The sequence below is a fragment of the Polypterus senegalus genome, chromosome 2, assembly GCF_016835505.1.
Source record: "Polypterus senegalus isolate Bchr_013 chromosome 2, ASM1683550v1, whole genome shotgun sequence".
Classification (NCBI taxonomy): domain Eukaryota; kingdom Metazoa; phylum Chordata; class Cladistia; order Polypteriformes; family Polypteridae; genus Polypterus; species Polypterus senegalus.
In genome coordinates, this window is record NC_053155.1 from 42,963,512 (window position 1) to 42,975,864 (window position 12,353).

General features: G+C 34.9%; 1 protein-coding gene and 1 long non-coding RNA gene across 2 annotated transcripts in view; one reads left to right on the plus strand and one right to left on the minus strand.

Moving 5' to 3' along the window:
• LOC120522861 overlaps nt 1-12,353 on the minus strand; it is a 189,781-nt gene that overhangs the window by 160,522 nt on the left and 16,906 nt on the right. Inside the window, exon 4 of the long non-coding RNA XR_005632526.1 lies at nt 11,614-11,740. This is a non-coding gene — a long non-coding RNA (uncharacterized LOC120522861). The remainder of the gene's footprint in view (nt 1-11,613; nt 11,741-12,353) is intronic.
• Nucleotides 1-12,353, plus strand: part of tbl1x (transducin beta like 1 X-linked) — a 312,413-nt gene that overhangs the window by 152,295 nt on the left and 147,765 nt on the right. The window lies entirely within an intron of this gene.

A 12,353-nucleotide genomic window follows, 5' to 3' on the forward strand; every position in this document is an offset into this window, starting at 1 on the left:
GAACTGAATGAAATTTATTACTTTACAAATTAAAAGTTCATCTGCAGCAATATTTTCCCTTGATATGGAAGATATTTTTTGTGTCATGTGTCTTTATTTTGATTATCTGTAATATGTGCATGTTCTTTCAAGCTGAGACAGGCACATTTTGAAAAGCATACTTTTATTTTTTCTTTTGCTCTTACTTACATCTGAAAAGTTAAGAAATTATTTGTTTCTGTTGGGTTGACACAGTGGTACATTTGTTATTATAGCTTCCTCACAGTGTCAGAAACAAAAATTGGAATTACCAACCTGATCCATGGTTATGTGGGTTTTTTCCTGTGTTTGCACATGTTCTATCAGCTTCTTTAGTCCCCTAACACATCTCAAACACATGCATATTAGGTTGAATAGTAACTGATAATATGCTTGTGAGTATGGATGTCCTATCATTGACTGGTATACTATTAAGGGATGGTTCAAATCTTTTTCCTGATGCTGATAGAATAGTCTGTGACCTCCCTCAACCCACTAATTGAAACAAGAATTTTCTGAAAGTGGATGGATTTTCCTGTTTCCATACCTTTTTGGGAAGGGTATGAGGAAATGTACCTGTGTTTTCCACATTTCAGTATTTCTTTGTACATCCCCCTGTTCAGTAATGATTGGTTTAAATGACCATTTTTTTCATAGAATGCAGGTTTGGTGTTTTTTTTTTTTTTATTTTATTATAAACAACTCTGCTCTGAATTGTTGGAAATGTCATTCTTTGTTATCTTTAATCAGTAAGTGTTAGAATAAGTCATTTTAAAATAAAATTTCATTATGAGTTTTATGCATTTTGCCATTTGAATATGTCTGATATCAGAAAATAGATAAAGCTAAGCGTTATGAGATTTGTGTGTGTGTGTATATATACTTATATATATAAATTATATGTATGTTTATAAATATATTTATACATACAGTATATACTGTACATATAAAGACGTGCACCCTAATTTTTACAAAGAAAATCGCGAAAATTGTTTTGCAATTTTGGTTTGTAATAAAGATCCACTTGTTGACAATAAGGATAATCTTCCTATCAAATTATCCACTGCAGTTTTGAAAGTGCCCTTAAAATATACAATTATTGGATCTATGTGGAGGCGTTGTATGGTTTCTAGGCTGTGTTCTTTTTAATAGCTTATATTTTCTCTGAGATTCTGAGGAGATGCGATTGTAGTGAGATAAGGTGGAGTAAATGTAGGAATTATACATGTGTGTATTGAGTCTACAGTAGATAAGTAATCCCTGAGGCTTTGTAGGGGCATCTAACGTGACTGAAAAGATGGTTTCTGTCCTAGTGAGGTACAAAACATGCTCTTAAATTAATTAGCTTGACAGAAGAATTGGTTTTGCAAATAAGATTCTTATGTTTGCTTCATGTGTTATTGTTTAGCAACACAGACAAGAAGTCTGAAATTTTTGAATGTGTGTTTAAATAACTAAAAATGCCAAGTGTAAATTTTGCATGTGGTATAGCTTTTGATGGGAATATTGACTTGGGTGTTTTGACTGTTGTGGTATTTTTAATTTGTTTTTGTATTCTTTAAAAGATTGGCTGCACAAATGATTCTTCTTTTTGTCAGTTTGATAAATGGATTAGTGTAAAAGTTGTTCCACTGGGATGGTGTAGCCCTTTAGGGCTCCTGCTTAATTATGTTTAAGTTTCATGCTCCTGCAGGGGAGCACAGTTCAAATGATCACTGAAATTATTGGTGCAGTGACCCCTTTTTAAAGCTAATTAGCCACTAGGATCACAGCAATGAACTGAAATGTAATACGTGTTGCCCTCCAGGTTGAAGAGAATATTAGCCTGTTTCTTACTTGCAGGCTTATGTTCATTAAGTTGTAAAAGGTGTTAGTTTTAGTTAACGTTGGCCGGGAAACCCAGCCACATAATAAGACAAAATATTGTCACACCTACTGAATTGAATCATCTAACCCCTTTCATTAGTTTCTCTTGATGAGTGGATAAACTGAAATCACGCACAAAACCCAGTGCAATTAAGGTTAGCAACAAAGCATTAAAGGAACCTAAAAAGGACTACATTTATTTGACTAAACAATCACAGAAAAACCTTTATTTTTAGTAGATTTCTTCAGTAACTTTATAATTGAAAAATGCATACTGTGTGAAGTCAGAGTTTGCACTTTGGAAATTATAAATTATTTTCTTAAATGCATTTAACAGAACATTTTTTAAATAAAAACATGCTTATTAAATAAGTAACATATTAGATGTGTTTTTTGCACCATATGGCTTAAAACCAAACATAACCTTTAGGATGTTCTTGAAATAAGGAAAAAATATTCCTTAGAAGCAGGGAAATCTCTTTTTGAAGTTTGTAACCTGATATACATCTCTCTATTATAATAAAAAATCTTAGGAAGAGAGACGAGACATGACTTTCTCATAGAGACACACCCGCGAAACGAGACTTTGTACCAAGAAATTTAACCACAACCGGGACTGGAAATAAAAGACAAAGTAGATGACAAATTAGAACGTTGTAAAGAATTCAGAAACGTTGGCGTGATACACATGCAGAGCAGATTAAAGGTAATGGAAGTACGAAAATTCGAAAAGTCTCAAAAAAATGATAGTAAAGATCGCATTAGAGCAAACAACTGGAAATTATTACTCAGTGAAATAATGGAACAGCGAAAAGAGATTGAATATATTGTTTAGATTTAAACTTTAAGTCTGAGACTTGTAGATCATCTAATTTGTGTTTCCATCAGGGAAAAGTAGTGTTTCTTCCCAATGAAGAAGTGTATCCGTGAGAATTAAAAGATTTTTTGTTTGGTGAAAGTGAAATCCACATATGCTGTGACGCTTGGGTCACAGACTTGCATAGATACACAGGAAATTTTAGAGAAAGAAACATTATTCAAACACTTCAGACAAACATAAGGCTGTGTAGTTGGAGGGGACAGTTCTGTTTGTCTCTATTAAAAGAATAGAAAATCTTCCTCTTCATAGGGGTGCGCCTCGGGAGTGGGACCCCCAACAGGAGCAGAGGATGTCTTTAGGAGAAGAGAGAGAAAGCAGTGAGACAAAAGGAGAGCTGCTGTACAGGCTTTTAAATGTTCGAAATGCATGTGGCAGCGATGGCGGCATTATCATCATTATCTTGTTCTACGCTTTGAACATCAAGCCAGTAGCTGATCGAGCAAACAACCACAGTTGTTTGTTTCCCATTGTATCTCTGTTTAAGAGGGGATTTTGGAGGAACGACCGCGTCTCTTTGGGGTGCGTTCAGTCCCTCTCTTCACTATGGAGGAATATTTCGGACAAAATGAAATAAATAAATAAATGCGTAAATAAATAAAAGTACTGTGAAATGTGAGCATAAATAAATAAATGTGTCATGAAATGACAGCCTTAATAAATAAATGTCATGAAATGAGAGCATAAATAAATAAATGTGTCATGAAATATGTTTTTCGTTGCTTATTTATTTATTTCATTTTGTCCGTAACATTCCTGCAAACCGTCATGAAATATGGCTTGAAATAAAACTGTCACTTTCACTCATCAAAGTTGAGAGGGTGGGCTCTAGCACGCCCTCTAGTTACTGATTGGTGAATCGATAGCACAAGAATTAATTAGAAAAATGCTTACTACTGCCGATGAAATGGATTCTGCCGAAGATATTACGTATTTCAGAGAGAGAATTGAAGATTTATCGGAAGAAATTACAATGTTGGCGGCCCTTTTAGACTCCGATATAGATGAAACTGTTTTTGAAATTATCGAAGAACAGGTGGAACAGACCCTACTACACTGCAGTTCAGGTGATGCAGTACCCTGCTCTGGATGTCCATCCTTTGACATTCCAGCTGAGTCAATGGAACACCTTCTGTTATGCGGTTTAAAAGTACAACAGATTGCAGATCTGTATGATGTATCAGAGAAGACGATCACAAGACGAATGAGCCAGTTTGATATACGGTAAGCTGCAACAGCTGTATTAGTTTAGGTACTTTGACATGGAATGCCCAAAGCAGCTCCACCTAATATTTTGAACTGAACAACTTTACCACTGATCAGAGCTGTACAGTTGTTTGAAAAAGTAGCTGCGAATATGCAACTGACTTTCTACTCGTAAAACAAGGGTCAAATACTCAGTTCTAAAAGGGCCGCCAATATTGTAATTTCTTCCGATAAATCTTCAATTCTCTCTGAAATACGTAATATCTTCGCAGAATCCATTTAATCGGCAGTAGTAAGCATTTTTCTAATTAATTCTTGTGCTATCGATTCACCAATCAGTAACTAGAGGGCGTGTTAGAGCCCACCCTCTCAACTTTGATGAGTGAAAGTGACAGTTTTATTTCATGCCGTATTTCATGACGGTTTGCAGGAATGTTACGGACAAAATGAAATAAATAAATAAGCAACGAAAAACATATTTCGTGACACATTTATTTATTTATGCTCTCATTTCATGACATATTTATTTATTAAGGCTGTCATTTCATGACACATTTATTTATTTATGCTCACATTTCACAGTACTTTTATTTATTTATGCATTTATTTATTTATTTCATTTTGTCCGAAATATTCCTCCATACTTCACAACGCGAGCAGCAGAGATGCGAAGTGGCCGGCGCATAGCAAAGCCCCCTAGTGCTTAAAATATTAAAGCTTCCTTTTTTACACAACTCAGTGTTGTCATTTTGCAAGATTTTGCAATAGATGTTGTGAGAGTAAGATTAACATATGTATCTAGCAATCATCTGACTTGAATGATAATGTTAATTTAGGTCATAATGCTGTATCAGGGCTCCGGATTAAAAAAATATATAAATTTAGGAGACCCTGGCTCCTAAAATCAAAATATGGGAGCCAAAATACTTTGCTTCCTTAATATTTTATATTGCCATTAAAAAAATAGACTTACTGTGTTCTCTATTCTGTTCCTGTAGATCTCTACGTCCTTTTATCATTCGATCCTTGAAATCCTCTATTATGACTGACTTCTGACTGCTCATTTGTTTTTTGTTTAGTCTTTAAAACTATGTACTTTTTTGTTGGAATATTAAAACTATTTACAGTCCCATCATCAGATTTTAAGTCTGTATCACTGGCCATCATGGATACTGAGGAGTCTTTTTTGTGTTTGAGTTGAGCCAGTCCCACACACAGCTTTCTGGATCAAACTGTTCAAATGTAGGGCCTTCTGAGGATATCCTAATTAAATACTCCAATTTTGATACATTAAGTAATTGTGTAGTTTTGATTTTATTCTGTTCACACTGTATAGCTTGTAAAGTACCAGGCTAGACTGAACTCATGATATTGAATTGAATTAAGCAGGTTTTTTGAACATGGTATGTTATCTAATGTTTGTAATGGATTGCAGTTGTAAACAATTAGCAACTGTTAAATATTTTGCTGTAAATTATAGTTTCAAAAAATGTATGCATTGAGTTTTTTAAGCTGAGGTTGGCCTATTTTTATTTGCAGAGTTTATATCTTGTATTTCAATGAAATAGGAAGATTTTTCATGAAGCCCTCTGGATTTCTTTAAGATTTATACAAGGGTAGAGTTCATTAGGGGGATTAATGTTTTTCCTTTAGCATTGCTTACCATGTTGTGGAATAATTTAAAATTTGCAAAGACCAGTTTGGTAAAAAAATTCAAATGCACTTGGAGGGCAGAATTGACTATTCTCAGAAGTGGTAAAATAATAAACAAATACCCTTAATCTTGTTGTGATGTCTGAACCAACAATTTCTTCTCCGTCACTGTTTTCTTTACACAACAAGAACATCCAGTAATTAGAAAAACCATTCAGTCCATTATTCTTGATGGGTTAGAAAAGTTGCCTGATACTCTGTCCAGCTGTTTTTTTAAAGTAGTCAAACAGTGCTGGGTGATTTATTTTAATTAAAGTTAATGTTTTAAAGTGATATTCAAATGTGAAAATCAAGAGTGTTATATTTTTCGAGTAAATAGTACAGTTAACACTAGAATTACCAGAGCCTACGAAAAAACTCGTAATTTTGTCCCACCTTAAATCGCTTCTTAAAATCGTTCACAGCTCTCCACCAGCGTCTTTTGTCATCTAAATGTGCTGATAAAAATCAGGCTGCAAGCAGCCGGCTATTCCATCCCCCCACCGACTTAGAACGTGCACAAACTTCTCCCAGCTCATGCCTTGATTGATTATCTAGGAGTGAAGTGGAGTTTTAGAGTGGAAAGAATAGATTATTATTTGGAATACACACATTTCACGTGTGTTCCGTTTCTACAATAATCCGTGTAAACACATTTTTAAAACAGAAACGTTTTTCATATTGTAGTAGTAAATGACAAAATGTAAGCATAAACTATATAATGTATGAAGCCTGAAGTCCAAATATCAAACACTTTCACAAAAGGTACACATATAACAGAACAAGTATGCTGTTATTCAAAAATATAACTGCAGAAAAAAGCCACCTTAGCATGCCATATTGACACGTACGTACTGCAGCTGACACAGTAGCATAATGGTATCAGCCGCTTACTGGTATCCAAAAGCTCATGAGTTCGATCCCACATGGCTCAGTTTTGAGAAGTAAACTGCTCTTATTCTTACTATTTTAGAATAAAAACATGCATTTGATTTCAGTGTGCAACAGCCAGTAATTTATGATACTTGTAAAGGTTAGTTTTTTTTTATTCACTTTTCATTCTCAGTCTCAGTCGTGTTCAGGATCCTTCCCTACCCCCCATCTGAGAATGCTGTTTTCACATAAAGATGCGCTGGCTCTGCAGCGTACTTGTGACTGCATTCTCGTACCAATGCTTGCGAACTGAAGTGCCTGCGTGCACTTTTCGTGGCATTACACGCCTATTTTTTAGCATGCCCGTGTCGCTCAAACACAGGAACATATGTTGGTGTACAAGAATAAAAACAAGTGCACTTTTATTCTAGACTATAAGTGAAGAAAAAAAAAGCAAGTTACAGTAGGCGGTTGATACGACAGCTTGCGTGGTGCAATGCTAAGAACTGCTGATTTCGATCCGTGCTATATAAAATCATCACATTCAAATATTAACAATTTCCACACACCCTTCCTACATTCACGACATGTGTACTTGTTGCAGTGTACACATCTCTCTGGGCTATGGTTCCTATTACACTGAATGAGCACCTGACATTGTACTTTCTTCCCTATATAAATCACATTCGAGTATAGCGCTCCAAATAAATCACATTTGAGTTATAGCGTCTTTATGTGAAAACAGCATTGTCAGATTGGGGGAATCGTGAACGACTGAGAGAATGGAACTGAATAAAAAAAAAGACTGAAATCAAATGTATGTTTTTTATTCTAAAATAGTTAAGTACATGCAATATTATTTGAAAACGAACAGCGTCAGATCGGGTTTGAATACACGCTGCGACGCTGAACTCCCTGTCTATCTACATAGTAATAACAGTAATTTTATTATTATATAGGAGCTTCCCTGTCTGCCTATCATATAGTGCCTTTCCTTCCTACCTATCTATATATCTATCCCCTTAGCTGTTTTTTATATATCTATTATACAGTGCCTTCCCTGTTTATTTATATATCTAGTGCCTTCTCTGCCTGTTTGTCTGTCTGATTGCATATAGCGCTGAACTTACTGCTCTGTACTTTTCTGTCCTCTGCATGTCCTGCACAAAAGAAACAGCACCATACAGCAACATGTGCGAACTGGCAAGATCGGGGAAAAAACACGCGGTCACTGATTACAAACCGCAAGATGAATGAAAGAGACAATATATGTAAAAACATCATCGCACTAATGCAATATTATTTGAAAACGAACAGCGCCAGATCGGGTTTGAATATGCCCAATCTGCGCTGTTCGCTTTCAAATAATATTGCATGTACTTAACTATTTTAGAATAAAACATACATTTGATTTCAGTCTTTTTTTATTCAGTTCCATTCTCTCAGTCGCTCACGATCCCCCCAATCTGACAATGCTGTTTTCACATAAAGACGCTATAACTCAAATGTGATTTATTTGGAGACGCGCTATACTCGAATGTTATTTATATAGGGAAGAAAGTACAATGTCAGGTGCTCATTCAGTGTAATAGGAACCATAGCCCAGAGAGATGTACACTGCAACAAGTACACATGTCGTGAATGTAGGAAGGGTGTGTGGAAATTGTTAATATTTGAATGTGATGATTTTATATAGCACGGATCGGAAATCAGCAGTTCTTAGCATTGCACCACACAAGCTGTCGATCAACCGCCTACTGTAACTTGCTTTATTTTTCTTCACTTATAGTCTAGAATAAAAGTGCACTTGTTTTTTATTCTTGTACACCAACATATGTTCCTGTGTTTGAGCGACACGGGCATGCTAAAAAATAGACGTGTAATGCCACGAAAAGTGCACGCAGGCACTTCAGTTCGCAAGCATTGGTACGAGAATGCAGTCATAAGTACGCTGCAGAGCTACAGCGCATCTTTATGTGAAAACAGCATTCTCAGATGGGGGGTAGGGAAGGATCCTGAACACGACTGAGACTGAGAATGAAAAGTGAATAAAAAAAAAACTAACCTTTACAAGTATCATAAATTACTGGCTGTTACACACTGAAATCAAATGCATGTTTTTATTCTAAAATAGTAAGAATAAGAGCAGTTTACTTCTCAAAACTGAGCCATGTGGGATCGAACTCATGAGCTTTTGGATACTAGTCAGCGGCTGATACCATTATACTACTGTGTCAGCTGCAGTACATGACGTGTCAATATGGCATGCTAAGGTGGCTTTTTTCTGCAGTTATATTTTTGAATAAAAGCATACTTGTTCTGTTATATGTGTACCTTTTGTGAAAGTGTTTGATATTTGGACTTTAGGCTTCATACATTATATAGTTTATGCTTACATTTTGTCATTTACTACTACAATATGAAAACGTTTCTGTTTTAAAAATGTGTTTACACGGATTACTGTAGAAACGGAACACACGTGAAATGCGTGTATTCCAAATAATAATCTATTCTTTCCACTCTAAAACTCCACTTCACTCCTAGATAATCAATCAAGGCATGAGCTGGGAGAAGTTTGTGCACGTTCTAAGTCGGTGGGGGGATGGAATAGCCGGCTGCTTGCAGCCTGATTTTTATCAGCACATTTAGATGACAAAAGACGCTGGTGGAGAGCTGTGAACGATTTTAAGAAGCGATTTAAGGTGGGACGGAATTACGAGTTTTTTCGTAGGCTCTGGTAATTCTAGTGTTAAACAATTGAGAAAATAGCTAGTCAACAAATAATTTGATGTGCAGTGCTTCTCTTACAGTTGAACTTGTTCCAGAAGGCAGTAATGTTAAATTGGTTGTCTGAAATTGGTTTGGATATAAAAGATCAGATACAGATACAGAAAATGCAGTTAAATGTGGAAGCTGTTGTAGAAAAACTTGACTCTGTTTTTTAAGAAGTCAGTCACAGAGCCAGATGAGAATACAGAACAATTCTTTATTTGTACACAGATATGCACAAATGTCTTGTTCCTTGGATGAGGAATCAATAATACAATTCATTTGCTTTTATGCTTTTCTGCTACTATTACCTCATCTAGTCCATCACGGCATCTGACTTTCACAATGCTGAATTTTGTCATCTTAATCAATCAACTATAGCCACCAGTAACTTTATATACATGTTGATTCTTCTATTGTTCTAGACATCGCTTTGTTAATAGGGGTGTCTTGTGGGTTTTCCCATTGATCGTATCACCACTTAACAATAGGGCTGTTTGGGCTTTCTCACTAGTTTGTTTATTACTTTATTTACTTTATTTTAACCTTAACTACTTTGGTGGCTCCTCTAAGATGAATGAAGGCCTCACATACTCAAGCTTTCAGGTTTAGTTAACAGTTTATTTGCCTCCAGTTCTTTCCCTATGTTTTGATTTAAGTCATTATCGCATGAATGTATGTACTTGTAGTAATTTGTAAAGATTATATATTAACTAAAAATTCTATATATTTTTCCCCCTTTGGGACTTACTGAAGTCCTACTAAAATTGTTAAGGAGTAGTTTCCTACTTTTAACTCTATTTCTAATATGTATAAAACATGCATATACTAAATATATGCCCCCTTGGGCCTACTTTTGGGAATAATAGAAATCAGTGTAAATCATTAATGCCTTAGATAATCACATCAATCAATAAAATCAAAAATTAAATCAATAACGGTGAACATGGAGAATCAAAGTCAAGCAATAACATGTATCAAAGTCCTTTTTCTTCATCTGGCTATGTTGGCATTACATGCTTTCTTCTGTAATTCTCAGATTTGTGTCCAATAACCTTATAACGTCTGAGTATGATGATACTAATATGATGATGATTTGACCAAAGCTGTGTTTGCCCTGTGTATAAAATAACTATTTGATTTCCTTCTTATCCGATAACGTTAACTATATTAGGTTACGAAAATGTACCTATCACTGTATTTTCTATAATCAGACTTTTTAATATTATCATTTGTGATGTCACAGGTTTCTTGTTTATGGTGCCAGTAATGTTTACAACAATAACCAGAGATACAATCCCTATACAAACAACCTGCTTGCATTCTCATGCCCTCATCTACAAGCATTCCTCTATTTACATCCAGCTATAGTCTTAAATTAAGATGTCACCTTTGTTGCATAAAGCAATCCATCTGTGTGGTGCCAAACTAGTACTTTATTTTGCTATCTTCTATATAATTTAGGCCATAGAAGCCATAGTACTAGTAATTTGTCCTGTATTGCCACCAGCTTTTTCTGTCTATATGGCCCTAAACACCCCAGTTCCTACAAACACTGTTAGCACTATCCCACAGAATTAATTTTCCTTATACCATGTGTTCTGCAAACTTTAAAGCATTTGTACTATACCCTGTACCTAAATTAGAATGTTTAATTCTAATACTCAATATCATACAATTTTTATCCCAATGTTTTATCTAATCCTAATGCATTAATATTAAGATTTGTTCAATCTTTTTATATCAGTTACACACTTAAAATTCACATCCATTATGAAAAACAATAATTTAAACAAATGGTACGTTTTGCTTTAGTTCAAACTGTATCTTCACCTTATATTAATAGATGTAAATATTTTGTCCTGAGTGCCTCTATTCCCACACTACTATTCTTCACAGTTAACCAGTTTCTCTTTACGTTAAACTCTATTTTCATTCTGTTATCAAAATCAATATCCAAGTAAGCTTAAATTGGACTGAGTTTTAACTGGTAATGATGTAAGTGCTAATATAATAATTATTAATGTAATGTTAAAAATCATGTGTTAAATTCTAATTTACAGTTCAAATTACATACAAAAATTTATTCTTTAGGAGACTTGTCTTTTCTCGTTAAGTATCAATAGACTTGATCAAAACATATATCCAAAAATATTTACTTACACATTTCTTTTACTCTAGTGTTGACCATGTTATGCTAGTCTCATTTTTCTAAACTATTAAGTTATTTTCTCAATGTCTGTACAGGTTAATTCCAAAGCAATTTAAATTCATAATTCATGTATAATTTTCATTAATAAAACAATACTTACAAATATTCAGAAAGTACAGGTTGCTTATGAGAGAGAGTTTGTTTGCCTTTCTCAAGTTTGCAATAATTAGCTTTTCCTTCTATACCTTCAATAACTCCATGGTTTAAATTTTCCTAGAAAGATGTTGCTATAGAAAAATAAATAAAGATGTGATTGCGATTCCTAAAGCATGAAGAATTCAAATACTTGATCATCAACTGACATAAAATTGCAAGCACATGGACAAATTGTAAAACAAATCAAGGGCAGTTAAAGTGGGCTCTGGTAAAGAACGTAGAACCTTACAGAGTAAAAGTGTGAATCAGGTTTTGGGGTCTAATACTCCAAAGCGAAAGATGTCTATATCTGGAATGCTTGATCTGACGAATGGGGCTGTGGTCTGGATGCCATGCAGACTGCACTCTATGATTCTGGAGCCACGATGATCTTTCAGCATCAACAGTCACCAGCACAGTTGAGTCATTAACAGCAGGAACCTGTAATCCCTTAGGCAGGAATTTGAGTACGTTAACTGGAATTCAGTTGGTTGATGGTCTGGTCAATGACTTGATCCCTTCTCTGATAATGTCTTGTTTCTTTTTTGGAGTCAGATGATTTGTTCGTTTGCAGACCTTTGTTGCTGTTCACTCTCCGTGTTCAGATTCAAGTGCTGTCATCAACGATGTGCTAGGAAAAACAGCTTGTAAAGGCTTAAGAGTTTTGTTCAATATTAGTCAGTGTCGCAATACTTCATATTACTT